This window comes from Ixodes scapularis, unplaced genomic scaffold, assembly GCF_016920785.2.
Source record: "Ixodes scapularis isolate PalLabHiFi unplaced genomic scaffold, ASM1692078v2 PGA_scaffold5__190_contigs__length_132052651, whole genome shotgun sequence".
Lineage (NCBI taxonomy): Eukaryota > Metazoa > Arthropoda > Arachnida > Ixodida > Ixodidae > Ixodes > Ixodes scapularis.
In genome coordinates this window covers 36681415-36695856 of record NW_024609880.1, presented here as the reverse complement: position 1 = coordinate 36695856, position 14442 = coordinate 36681415, and the positions used below count along the sequence as shown (strand labels likewise).

The window sequence follows — 14442 nt, the reverse complement described above, 5'->3', positions numbered from 1 at the left end:
CCTACCACAGCGAAGAGCTCTGCGAGCTCTTTCTCAGAAAGCTAATAAGACCTTTTTTGGCAAGCTGGGCTGATGACCTAAACAGCCCACTAGAGAATATATTGAGGCTTTCGCGGAAGCCTTCCCGAAAGGTACTCCGCTTGTGAACTATATGACTCCCTTGGTCTGTTTTTTGTGAACAATTAAGTTTATATTGCTGAAGTTATGCACGTGGAATCCGATTTTATATTGTCCTACACCGATGAATAAATGGCACAGCTCGCGCGTGCTCGAGCGTCAGTTAAAATCGGAAATCATACGGCCTAGCTATATCCAACTATAACTCCTATATTACAGTGGTAATAGAAACGGGGTAACAGTTACCGGAACAAGAAAACGACAATTCGCTCATACTGCCAGCAGAATGGAGCTTTAACGCGCAGCCTGCAGCTGAGGGAGCTTTTCGCAGAAAGAATCATGTGCTTTTATTCTACACAGATTTGTCACATATCATTCATGCAATCTGGCACTCGTTTCAATTGAGACTTGCGGCTTCACGAAAAAAAAAAAATCTAAATAGCCACACCGGGCCGGGCGTACTGCTCCTCTCTCACTATATTTCATCTTACAGCATGGACTAACCGCGAACGCTGTGCTAGCGCGAGCGGCTAGCCTTTACTGCCTTGACTGGAGCACTCGCTGCACGAGCGCTCATGCAGCCGCCGGGACTTCCTTCGAAGCGCTTTTATCTAGCGCTTTTAGCACGCGCGGCTAACAAGTACATACTAACGTGAAACGAAGTATAGAGTTCCTCGATATGCTCCCCCGAAAGGAACTCTATCTCTCACCGATAACGAGCGCCACGGCTGGCGCTGCGGGGTAAAGTAGAACTATCGCTCTCACCTGCGGAGTGAGGCATACGGCAGGCCGCTCCCAAGGGGAGTCCTAATCGAGTGGCCGTGGAAGGAAGTACTCAGCGAGTACTCAGCGAGCTCGTAGTTCGACTGCTGCAACGGCGGGCGTGCTCTCGCAATGCTCGATGTTCTTGCAGCCGCGTGTTCGCGCGCTACCTTCGCCGCGTCTTGAAGTGAAGTGAAACGGACTCTAGAAGTACACTCTTTCATGCGGTCGCGTCTTCTGCGAGAGACTCGAGCTGAATAAGAAAGTTGAGGCAACAGAGATGGACAAAGTTTTAAAGTTCTGTCAAAAATATCGGCTCACCAACGACGCGCGTTTACGTTAAAAAAAAAAAAAAAACTGTTAGTTTTAGTTGCAGTATAAGCGAAGATCAGCGCTATTAAAATATAAATATAATTACTTGCATTTCGCGGACGATCTGAAATCGATAACCCGGCGCTCCCAGTCTTCCGGAAACATTGGCTGCCACGGCTGAAACAGGCGTGCCCACGCCGCCGATCTGTACGTTCAATATCAAACGGGCTCCCGAGAGCCGTTTGATTAAACCGGTACAGTTTGATGGTCATCGGTCACCCGCTTGTGCAACATGTTCACCGGTTTGAGCAAACGTGCGACAACTTTGCCCAAACGAGTCGCCCATTTGCCCAGACGAGTGACCCGTTGCCAAAGAAGTGACCTGTTTGCCTAAATAGGTGACCGTTATGGCTCATACGGGGGACCGCTTTCAGCCATACGGACGACCCCTTTGGCAAACTGGTGACCGGTATGGCTAAACAGTTACCGGTATGGACCCGTTTATTTTTATACAGGCGCCAAATGTTTTTGTTTCAGTAGGGCGGCGCTCAAATCCAGCACCAGGCAGCCACATGAACTGAGCGCGGAGTTACAGTGACGAATTGTTTTCACGTGCTAAGCGCTGCACATGACATATGTGAGATTAGAGTTCACTCTCCTTTCAATTTTACCCTTTTTCGCCATAAACAGTCGATTGCGACTTTTCAATTGTCATAGTTCTGATATAGTTTCATAGCTACTGTACTCAAAATAATGAATTGTATCAAATGCGTTCGCGCTCTGCCGGCGGACGGAAGGTTTTTGACATGTGCATCTTGTCGGAATGGTTACTATCTCGGTAAGCCCTGGTCCGGTGTTGCGGATGGGGCTTTTGCGTAAATGGGCGCTGCTAGACGAGAAACATGAAAATGTCCCACTTGCCGGACCGGCGACATCCGTACCGGAGAGATCCGAACAGTCTCAGGGACTGCTGGTAACTGCTCACTAAAGGATTCCGGCAACGCCGACGTGAGCAGAAAGGGGCTTGTAGATTGCGCTTCTGTTACCAGTCAGCTGGCTTCGATCAGCGTTACGCTTAGCCAGCTTCTCTCGTTGAAGACTAGTGTTGATACCCTTCTACCCCTTCCGTCTAAGGTGGATCAGTTGCTGGCTCTAAGACCAGCCGTCGATGAACAGCGCAGCACGGTTGAAGGGTTACAAATGACCGTTGACTCTTTTAGCCTAAAACACGATTCCGTGCTCGCTATGGCAATGAAAAATAAGGAAGCTGTGAAGGATTTACAACAGGAGCTGGACACGGTCAGGGAAACAATGGAACATGAGGCTGACACATTTGGGCGACTGAAAGAAGAGCTCAATAATACGCACCAGTACAGTCGGCGTTGCAATATGGAGCTACACGGTCTTCCCTTTGTTCATGGCGAGAATCAGATGCAAATCATGAACGACCTATCTCAAAAGCCTGATGTTCCAACACCTCAGCCTTCGGGCATCCTGGCAATTCATCGCCTTAAAAAAAAAAAAAAACTGACTCAGTTCCAACAGTTCTGATAAATTTTACCTCTGTCGCCATAAAGAACTCTTGGATGTCTGCACGTGGAAGGCTACGCAAACACTACCGGTCTGAATATCAAACGACCTTATTCTTCAGTGACAACCTCACACCAGCGAATAAAGATCTTTTTTTGCCTGGCGAGAACTCAGGGCAAAAAAAAATGAATATCGGTTTGTTTGGGCAAAGAACTCTAAGATTTACGCAAAGAAAGCCGAAGGCTCGCCAGTCGTTCGCGTTAACACACAAAAGGATCTACTGCAGCTGGTCTAAAGCATGACCATTTGTTTGTCGGTTCCAAATTTTTATTCGTTTATTCAACTGTTGGGACCTGTTTCTGATAACAATTTCCCGATTATTCACGTAAATATAACAAGTTTGCATAAACACTGGGAGAAGTTCTGTGCTCTAATAAGTAACCTAAACGGATCAATAGATGGTTTCGTTCTAACTGAAATTGGTGTTTCATCTTTGCAAAACAATCAATATATTTTAAATGGTTATAGTGAGTTCTTTCACACCCGTGACCATGATAGAGGTGGTGGTATTGCAATATATGTTAAAGATAAGTGGTTACCGGTGAGTCAGAACGTGAATATGGCTCATGCTGAATCACTAGCTGCTCACATTTCTCTCCCTGGCTTCTCCATATCCTTGCTCGCGGTCTACACGCTTCCTTCTGAAAACGTTTCGCTTTTTCTTACTGAACTAGATGTCGTGCTAGACAAGTTTCGCTCGGAAGGACAATTTTGCATGGTAGGCGATGTAAAAATTGATACTCTTAAACCAAATAAATCGGCAGTCTGCGATTATTCGACACTGCTCTCAGAATATGGCATTGAAAATACTATCACCCTACCCACTAGAGAACTGCTGGTTGGACGGTTAGTACCTTCCTGCATTGATCAGATAAATATTCGGGCCCCTGATATGTCACTAAAATCTGCCGTAATTCCCCAAAAACTATCCGACCATTACTTCACAGGCTGTCTTCTAGATGTACCAGTAGGTGAAGAGCATATATCGAGGCGCAATTCTTCGTATGTCTCAGTTATAGATACAGTTAAATTTGATGGTTTGGTCTCTGCCTCTGACTGGAGTGAATTTCTAATGACCGTCGAACCCCACAAAGTTTACAGTGCTTTTGCTGCGATGTTTCAATCATATTATTGTACCTCAAGAAAAAATATCAAATTCAAGCAACGATCTTATAAGCCTTGGTTTGATACTGACTCATGACTGCAATCAAGGAAAAGGATGTTTTGTGGCTTCTTTGCTGTCATGCCCTAAAAAACGTGGAACTAAGGGTACAGTTTGAAAGCGCTCGATACAAAACCAATGCGATCATTAGGTCTGCTAAACGAGGCTACTTTCAGAAAAAGTTTTATGAATCACGATCGAATGCACGCGAAACATGGAAGTTGATTAACTCTTTTAGAGGACTTGGGACGAAAAATTCTCTCCTTGACTTTCTTCAACAGCACTTTGGTTCCGATCTTCAATCTGTTGTCAAAGACTTCAACAAGCTTTTCGCTACTTCATCCAGCATTGTAAGAGATGATAACTTAATAGCTTTGAACTTGAGTTTTATTAATGGCATGTCTACGTCTGCGTTTCTTCCTCTTCTCACTATGGACACACTGCGCTCAATTTTTTTTTGAATGCAATAAGTCTTTTGGTATTGATAGCATTCGTATTATTGACCTCCGCCGCAACATTAGTCATATTCAATAAGTGCTTCTCACCATAGTTAATGAGATTCTTGATTCTGGTGTAATTCCCAATGACTTAAAGACCGCTCTTGTTAAACCCATTTATAAAGGAGGAGCTCCGGAACAAAAAAGAATGTTATCGCCCAATCTCCATCTTGCCTTGCATTGGCGAAATTTTAGAAAAGTATCTCTATATTGTGATGTCCGGCTTTATAGAAAAGTCAAACCTGCTCTCTACAAACCAATATGGTTTTGTCACTGGGGAAGGGCACCCAACCTCTGCTTAAAAATTTTTCTGACCTTTTACATCGGGCATTTGAACAAAATTTATATTCATGTGCTATTTTTTTAGATGTTGCAAAGGCCTTTGTCACGGCTAGTCACAAAGTACTTCTTTTTAAACTGCACAACTACGGCTTCCGTGGACCATTTTTTTACTTCCAAATTTCTTTCATGACCGTACTCAAGTTGTATCGATGGGAAACTTTAAAAGTGATCGGGTTAGGTTAAAAGCTGGTGTGCGACAAGGATCAGTTTTGTCACCTTCGTTATTTAATATTTTTGTTAATGACATCTCAACCAAGCTTAGTAATTGCGAAATTTACCAATATGCGGATGATACCTTACTTGGTTCTAGTCACATCAATTACCACCAAGCTGTACGCGCGCTGCAACACGACGCCACGCGAGTAATGGATTGGTTCTTTGAGAATTTTATCACTGTTAACGCATCTAAATCTAGACTTGTTTGAAAGCTTCGATCCGTCAGTTGCTTACTTTATAACAATAAGATATTATGCCATTTGCCGTAAGACAATCAATTACATATGCTCTTGCTTATAGCATACTCAGATATGGAATCACATTATTTGGTAACTGCACAGAAGCTTGGAAAACAAAAATTGACCAAATTCTTAAAGGTTTGTTAAAAAGCGTTGGGTATCATTTCGATTTTCCATTAGGTGCAGACATCTTCGAGGCTTTACGGTTGCCGAACTTTCGTTCACTCCACCTTCAATGTGTTGTGATCTCTCGTTTTTGGTGTAATGATTTCAAGAATACCCTTGTGTCTAGTAGGGATTTGCGTAGCTCAGATCGTTTCATAACCCCCCGGTGTTATACGAGATATGGTGAGCGAGTTCGTTCCTACTATGTGCCATATATATTGAATAGACTCCCCGATTCCTTTTTTATAGCTACTACTAAGAGAAAATTAAAAAAAAAAAATGTTGAACAATTTTTTGGTGTAATTCTGTTGTAGAGTACTGTTCATAACTGCTCGTTGTGTGTGTGTTTTCTTTTATTTTTCCACTGTAATTTTGACGGATTATTTGACTGAAATTACTGTCATAGCTTTTTGCTTCCTATGTGTTCCTAGGACTGATTTGTAATTTGTGTCATTTGACTTGTTTGGTTCTGTCCCTCAAGCCTCCACTGCCTTCGACAGACCCGTTACTTTATTCTGTACTGAATATATGCGAAATAAATTTATTATTATTATTATTATAATTAATATTATTATTATTTTTATTATTGGATTGAAGAAGAAGAACAGCGGGAGCAATCGCTTTTTCGATTGCTCTGTTCGTATGTGTTAACAACTGGCAAGCAGTAGGAGACACAACCTCAACTACAAGACTGAAGCTCAAGCCCAGGAATCATCAAGGAACCAGCCATGGATCCTGCATAAGCCAACATCCCTTTTAATAACCTCGGCTTCACCGTTAGGCTTCGGCGATCACTCGACCGGGTTTTCCCGTCATCGCCCAATGGAAGCTCCCCTAGCACGACGATCTTCGCGGTGAGTTTTAACATCGCACGGCGGCCCGCAGTAAACCTGCGTTAATTTTATACGCTCTGACTGAAGCCGCGATCACCATGGCCCCAACGGTTGAGTGCACTAAATGCGCCCAAGTGATTTAGGCCAATGGAAAGCACCTGGTCTGTGCGAACTGCAGGAGCGCTTACCATCTTGGAAAGCTCTGCGCTGGTGTTTGCGATTCGATGTTTAGCACCATGGGCACGACAAAGAGAGACCAGTGGGTCTGCAGATCATGTCGCAGCAAGGATAGCCAAGGGGAGCCCAGTCCACCACCATGAAGTTCATCCGCGGAAACGGACTTTTTGATGACTCAGCTGGCATCAGTGAATGTGAAGCTGGAAGCCTTACTTTCCCTGAAAGTCAGCGTCGACTCGCTGCAAACGCTACCCGTCAAGCTTGACGAGCTTCTCCTGCTGAAGCCTACTGTTGAGGAACTCAAGTCAACAGTTAAAGACCTCCGAGCGTCGGTTGACTTCTGCTCTGCGCAATATGACTCTCTACTGCAAATTGGCAACGTCTAATGAACTAGCGGTGAAAACTCTTGAACATAGAATCTCGGGCCTCCAAGCCACAGTTCGGTCTCAAGCTACAGAGATCTCACGGATTCAAGCTGAGCAAAATGGCAGTGAGCAGTACTCTCGTCTTCCTAACTTAGAGCTGCACGGTTTGCCATACTCTTCTGATGAGAGCCTGATTACCTACATAGCTGAGCTTGCGAGTAAGCTGCCAATCGATAACTCGTTTCACCTTTCTGACATCGAGGAAATTCATCGCTTGCCAGCCAAGCGTAATGGAATTCAACCAGTCCTAGTTCGGTTTTCTTCAGTTAAAATGAAGGAAACTTGGATAGCTAAGCGCGCGCGTACACTTAGTTTGCTAAGTCAGAAGGATTGCCTACCTAAGCTCTACCACGGCCGGTCTCGACGCGCGCGCTCGCTCTCCCCTACGGCCCGTGCAAGGGGGGCATTTGCTGCCTATCGCCGCAACTCTCCAGGGCGCTGCGAGCCAACTCCGCTCCGCTCGACGGGAGCCGCTGAAATGTGCGCTCGAAGTAGCCTCGGCGCGCGCTGTTTGAAGCATCTTGCACGTTTCGCTGAACGGCTGCTCCCACTGCTTTGATCAAGCACTTTACAACCGTGCCTTATGCAGTCACCGCTATAGGCATGCAATGCAAGGAACTAGTATATGAATCTGAAAACATTGAAGTTGGCATGCTGTCATGGCGCATAGTACCAATGGGCACGGCTGGATTATTTGCGAGTCACATGAGTAAAAGTGAAGCAAGATATTTCAGCATGAAACCAGGGTCAGGAAACATTTATTTTCCTATTAAAGGCCTTCACAGTCAGTAGTCCAAAATGTATTATGATAATAATAGCGTTTGCCGCTCCAAAATGTTCAAATGTACCTATTCAACCTTCTCTCACTGAGCGAAAAACACATTAGACAGATTCTTTACTTTTTGAAGCCCTGAAATCGTTTCACATACGTAAAAGGACTGAAAGCAATAACAGGCATTGGTTGTAAGGACATATACAACGTTATTGTGTGTCTCAGAGTTCCGAGGAATGTCAGTCACAGCCTGAAATGCTTTCGTGTTGGTTTGTGGGTGAATCCAGACGGCTTGTCATTCTGGTCTGTTAATTTCTTTGTGTAGTTGACGAGAATAATTCGCAGGAATTTTTCAGAGATCAGATGTGCTAAGCGTTTGGCGTGACTCCGGTCAACACCTTCTGGGCAGCTTAGGAGGGGTGAATCTTCTAGATGTGGCTCAACTATTAGCTGCAAGGCTTCGAGATTCTTTCATCATGGGAGAGCTTTGCCCGCCTTTTCAAAAAAAGTTGAAATTGTTTCCAGAAGAGTTAGAAACTCGGGCTTCGGATAGCGAAGTTCACAATTTTCTTGTGCGCTCAGAAGTTTGTACAGAGGACTAATAGTCTTGTTTGTCGTCACAGGCATGACGCAAGCGTGACATCCAAAATCACCGACAAGCTTGGCAAGGTATCCACCTACATACACCAAGCCTGAGTAAGCGACAGACACAGGCGGTGCTGAAAGATGTGCTTTCAGAGCTTTCAATTCTTGAACCACATCTTGAGGAACAGAGGCGGCCGCTTCTTCTGCATCTTCATCTTGTGCAGCGACTCCTTTCGATGGCAGGGCGTTTTTCTTTACTATGTGGTTCAAAGCTGTTGTAACGGCTCTTGCGTCCAGCGCGTCGTCACCTCCACACATAAAGCGCAGTTGTCCAAACAATGCCTCAATGGGATCACTGTTGAATTTTCTAGTCAGAACGTAATTGACGCCTTTTCTCAATAGAAACCTGGTTACCTCCACTGTGGAGTTCGTGCTGAAAAGTAGGGCATTGTATGTTTCCTCAGTGAAGTTCCCAACACCAGTGGCAATGGAACATTCTTGAATCGTCTTCACGTAGCTGCAAAACTCATTTTGCAGCCACAGTAGTCTGTCATCGTCTTTTCTGGAGATGGGCATTTTGCAGCCACTTCCATTGTAGGTGGTGTCGTGAACGTCGAACCATTTCTTCATCACTTTCATGAAGTTGATCGTCGATGTTGCATCCCTGGAAGTGAAGAGAAGGGAGCTGACTCGCGAGTTCTGCTGGAGATGTTCGAGTGCGGCAGTGACTTGGGGCGAAAACACCTGCGCGGCACGTAGCACGTTCATTTTTTTTAGATTCGACGGATACACATGTTTCCTTGTAAGATTTCTGGCCAACTTTATAGACATGTCCTTCTGGTGCTCATAGAGTTTCTGGACAAATGTGCCACTGATGACGCCAGTGCCGTCTGTGAGCTCCCGTTCCAAAAATTGGCTGCGGACATTCTTGAAAACGTGGCAAGGATCGAAGCTTAAAAAAATTTCTCGTTCATCGTCGTGAGGATGCTTCACTATGGTTGACAATGAACCATTCCCCATGAGCTTGAACATTGTTCTGTTCGCTGAGTAGTTATCGGTAACTATTCGAATCACCACAAAGCCGCATTCCTCAGCTGCAGAGATGACGTCCTTCGTCCACGCATACAAGTCTCTCCCCCTCAGCTGCTTGGTGAAGTAGTACGAACATGGGATCTTGCACGAGCTGGCCACTCCGTGGAGCACAAAACACAGGACTCGGTTTGCAAGTGTTTCGTTCTTTGTACGTGGTGCACCACTTTCTGGCTTGTCTCTGATCCCAAATACTACATCGGACTTCCGGTCGTATATGCACTTTGGCTTTATTGCCGCTTCATTGATTATTAACGAAGCCATGTGCTGTTTGTGGCTGAGAAAGGAAGCCTCGTGAATGAGCCTTTCCTTCATGGCGCCACTCATTCCAGAAGAAGTTGATCTGGGACCTACGTAGCGCTGCAGTATGCACTTATGTGGCAGTGTCAGCAGGTTCGTCCGGGCATGATCGTAACCTTTTGGCGAAAGAAAGCGCCCTATGACACACTCTCTTATTACTTCTTCGGGATAAGACTGGAATTTCTTCTGGTATCCGTCAACTTGGTGAAGCAGGAAGACAGCCTTTTTCTCTCCCTTTTCAGCGTCTGAAGCAATATTTTTCAAAGCTGAGTAGCGCTTGTCGTCACGATATGAGGAGATTACCTTTCTCTCTGCTTCTAGTTGCTGCTGTGTTTTTGAGCGACTGGAGCGATAGTACGCTACCTGCGAACGAAGTCTTGCTATCATTAAAAGATATCGACTTGCTCGCTGCGCATCGTTGTTTCTTGCTTGGGTACATATAGTAGCTTTCTGCTTGATTTCACCTCCCGGCGACTATAGCACTGCATTCTCGCATTCTTCTGGCTCTGCCTTTCGTTTTGATGGCTTCCTAGAGGGAGCAGTGTCTCGGACTTTTAGGGTCCTACGTGCTTTCTTCGCACTGGGTGCTAGGTAAGAAGGATGCCCTTCAAATAGGGTTGGTACGGCACCAGGAACCAATTTTCTTATCTTACGGTCACTGACGTAGTCATTGGCCTAGAAGTGCTTGCTGCATACTGCAGTCGAGGGTGGTTTGTCATTAATGACGAGATTTTCTCGAGAAATGTTTTTTTGCCATTTGGCGCACAGTTCCTGGTCAACTGGAAACTGGTGAAACGACACACCGGGAGTCTTTCCGGACCGCGACTGACAAAACGGCACACAACAGTACACCATATCCACAATATTGATATGCGCAGCTTGACTTCACAAGTTTGCGAGAGAAGCACGAGTATTCATGAAAAAATCGATGCAGAGACTTACTGAGAGACGTGACCTCGTCAGCAAGGCCTGCGAAGCATTAGGCACTTTCGTTCACACGCACAGCGGCAAAAACAACACGTAGAAAACGGGCCCGCGCGCTCGCCGGCTTCCTCTCCAAAACCATCCGGCGCCGCCGCACCACGGGTGCCACGGGTTGGCTCGCAGTGCGCTCTCGCGGAGAACACCGGTGGCGCAGCGCAGAAAAAAATGCATTGCCTCCTCGGTGCCTGCTCAGGCCGTAAGTGAGCGCGCGCGTCGAGACCGGCTGTGGGTCTACTTCAATGACAGCCTCACTCGAACAAAGAATGTTTTGTAAAGCGAGGCAGAAAGGCAAGGCGCAAGGCTATAAATTCGTGTGGGTGAAAAGGGCCAAAATATTTGCAAAAAAAGCGAGAATTCTGAGCTGGTCCGTATCAACCAGCTAGCCGACATTGACAAGATTGTGTAGACTCATGATGAATTTTGCTGAAGTGTCAGATTTTAACGGTCTATGTAGCTTTTTGAAGATCAACAAGAGGCGTTTTGCACAGTGATATATGTGAATATTGGGAGCCTCAATAAGCACTGGAATGAACTCAAACTAATTTGCAAGGAAATTTGCCCCTTAGTTGATCATTTTATTTTTCTGAAATTAATATTGTAGCAGAAGCGACAACTCGATTTTTTCTGCAAGGATACACTAGCATATTCACCACTCGACCATCTCGTAGGGGTGGAGGGATAGCAGTTTGTGTTCGCGACACCTGGTCCGTCACTCACCTTGCAGTAACCTTCAGTCATGCTGAATGTATTGCGCTCAATATCACGAATTCGATTAACTCTGTCTGTATTTTAGCAACATATAGACCGCCTTCCGAAAACGTCCGATGTTTTTTGGTCGAGTTTGATGCTGCACATCGGCAGTTTGCAACTTACGATCATTTATGCATTTTAGGAGATTTTAACATTGATACTTTAACCCCGTCAAAGACCTCAGTATGCACCTACCTCAACACTCTTTCTGATAATGGGATTTCCAACTTGATAACAGCTCCCACTCGAGAAGAGACTCTCTTGGGCAGGTTGGTTGTTTCGTGCTTAGACCATATTAATCTAAGAACTTGTTCACAAAAAGTCCTATCAGCGGTTATTACACAGAAGCTAGCTGATCACTATTTTGTTGGGTGCCGTTGGTTCTGTGACAGTCCTTCACCCCTGAATAGCTTGGCGGGTACACAAATATCGGTCTTTGACTCCTCTAAGTTTGATGGCCTTGTTTTTTCCTTTGACTGGAAGGACTTTCTCCAATGTGTTACATCCATTGACATTTACCAAACGTTTGAGCAGGTTTTGAAGGCATTTGATGCTTCCTCCAGAAAAGAAATGTACGTTAAAGTACGCCGGCCTGACCACTACTGGTGGAATGCAGATATACTGGCCAGCAATAACAGAAAAAAATAAACTTTGGGCTCGGCATAGGCGCGCTCCTAACAATGCAGAGCTTAAATCAAACTTCAAAGCTTGTAGAAATATGGTTACATCGATAATTCTTGCAGCTAAGCGAAGATACTTTTGTAAAAAGTTCTCAGAATTTAGCTCGGGCATGCGCAAAACGTGGCTTCTCGTCAACGAATTTTGTGGTCACTCCTCCCGAAATTCAATCCATAATGTATTAAAAAGGTTCTTTGGCTCTAATCTGTCAACGGTTGTAAGGGATTTTAACAGTTTTTTTGCGACCTTTTCAGGTACAACACGAGATTCTTTCATGAGTTTCGAAAATGTTGTAACGCCTCCGCTTTCCTTCCGCCTATGATAGAATCAGATCTCTCTTCATTGTTATTCAGTTTAAAACCATCAAAATCACCAGGCATCGACGGCATTCGAGTTACTGATCTTCGTAGAAATTATGAGGTTATTATAAGCATGTACTTCTTCATATGTTGAACGGCTTTATTACGAGTTGCCTTATTCCAGACGAACTAAAGACAGCTATAGTACGGCCCTTGTTCAAATGTGGTGCAGGAAGTAAGATTGAAAATTACCGCCCAATTTCTGTTTTGCCAATTGTTGCACAACTTCTTGAAAAACATGTGTTCCATACTATGACATCATTTATAGATGTACATAACATCATTGCACCCAGTCAGTTCGGTTTTGTTCAAGCAAAAGGAACCCAGCCATTGCTTGAAGATTTTGCCGATTTATTATTTTCTGGTTTTGAAGAACATCTTGTTTGCTGTACTCTCTTTTTAGATATATCTAAAGCCTTTGATACCGTTAGCTCTTCAATTCTTCTGAAGAAGCCTTATAGCTACGGATTTGGTGGTCCTTTTTTTGCTTTTCTTTCACACTACCTATCAGATCGCTCACAACTTGTAATTGAAACTGGGGCACGGAGCCCGCGAACAACATTAAGGGCAGGCGTACCTCAATTCTCAATCCTATCTCCTCTCCTATTTAATTTGTTTGTTAATGACGTTTCTACTTTTCTTTCCCAAGCCAAACTTTATCAATATGCAGATGATACTGTAATTGTTACTCGACATATTAACTTCGAAGATGCTGCCTGCTCACTGCAAGGCGCTGCGACTGTATAGTTTCAACGAAATATTCTGGACGTTAACGTAAAGAAGACTAAGCTTATTTGTTTTCATAATCCTCGTAAATTTGTGTGTCTTGATTTTCCTTTCCTTTTACATAACTCAAACTGTGTATCTTGCAAGTGTGTTCCTTTAGTTTATGTTGAATCTGTAAAAACTTAGGAATTTTGTTTGACTGCGGTTTAACTTAGAATACTCAACTCACGTCCCTCTGTAAAAACGTGGGGAGTACTTGTTGTCTGCTATATAATACAAAATCACTTATGCCTCTCTCAGTTCGCAAACTAGTCACGCTGCATATAGTGAGTTACGGTATGGCGTTACGGTGTTTGGAAACTGTTCCGGCTTCTGGCATTAGAAAATTGACTGCATTTTTAAAAAAAAATATTTTGAAAAGTGTTTCTTGTGGCATGCAACTTCCCGATGGTACTGATCTCTTTTAACATTTACAATTTCTCTGTCTCCGAACACTTTTTATTCAAACTGTTGTCTTACGTAACTTTTGTACAAATCAATTAAAAAACAACAACAACAACAACAACAAAACGTTGGTCTTCGTTCGCTTCGTTTTCAAGAGACTTTCGATATACCTTTTGCCCGAACAAGATATGGACTGTATACACGCGAATTTTACGTGCTTGAACTCTTTAAAGGGAAGATGGGGCACTTCTACATTTAAGAAAAAACGCTTGAATTGCGTTCATTTGGCCTTTAGATTAACAGATATCAAAATTGTATTTCAATGCGACGCGCCGGAGAGCCATACGAGCAATTTCAAAATAGGGCTGAAGCCCCGCTCCCCTAGCCTTGGGCAGCCAAAAGCGCCGTCGATGACGTCACGGACAGCGACTGTCTTTCGCGTTTTTCTCGCGTTTAACAATTCTTACGCAGCAAATGGTTTGGGTATTCGGGTTCACGGGGTAAAAATACACAAGAATTCACTTCTAACTCATTTTTTCCAAGAAGCTCCGTAGCTTCCCTTTAATAATCTGCCTTCTGAAATTCTACAAGCGAATTCACTGCGTTAACTGAAGTAAATGCTGAGACTTCACCTACTCGGTTGAAATGTCACCTAACGTGTACCTGTATTTGTTAGTATGTGTGTAGTATGTGCATAATTAGTTGTCCAGTTTTGTACATTCCAAAATTTTCCCGTTTGTTCTACTGATGTGTGTCCGCCAAACTTAACACTGCTTTGTTCGTGGACGTGTCAATTTGTTTTCTATAATTTTTTGGGTGGCATTAAACAAGCCATTGTTGGCTTTGATTGCCCCCGCACTCGTGTATGCCTTCATGAATGTGTCCTGAATTCAAGTTTATTATTATTATTATTATATT

General features: G+C 44.1%; 1 protein-coding gene and 1 pseudogene across 1 annotated transcript in view; one reads left to right on the top strand and one right to left on the bottom strand.

Annotated features, from left to right (window-relative positions):
* Positions 1-14442, top strand: part of LOC120839221 (estradiol 17-beta-dehydrogenase 8-like) — a 604311-nt gene that overhangs the window by 401202 nt on the left and 188667 nt on the right. The window lies entirely within an intron of this gene.
* LOC121837962 lies at positions 7853-10438 on the bottom strand (annotated as a pseudogene).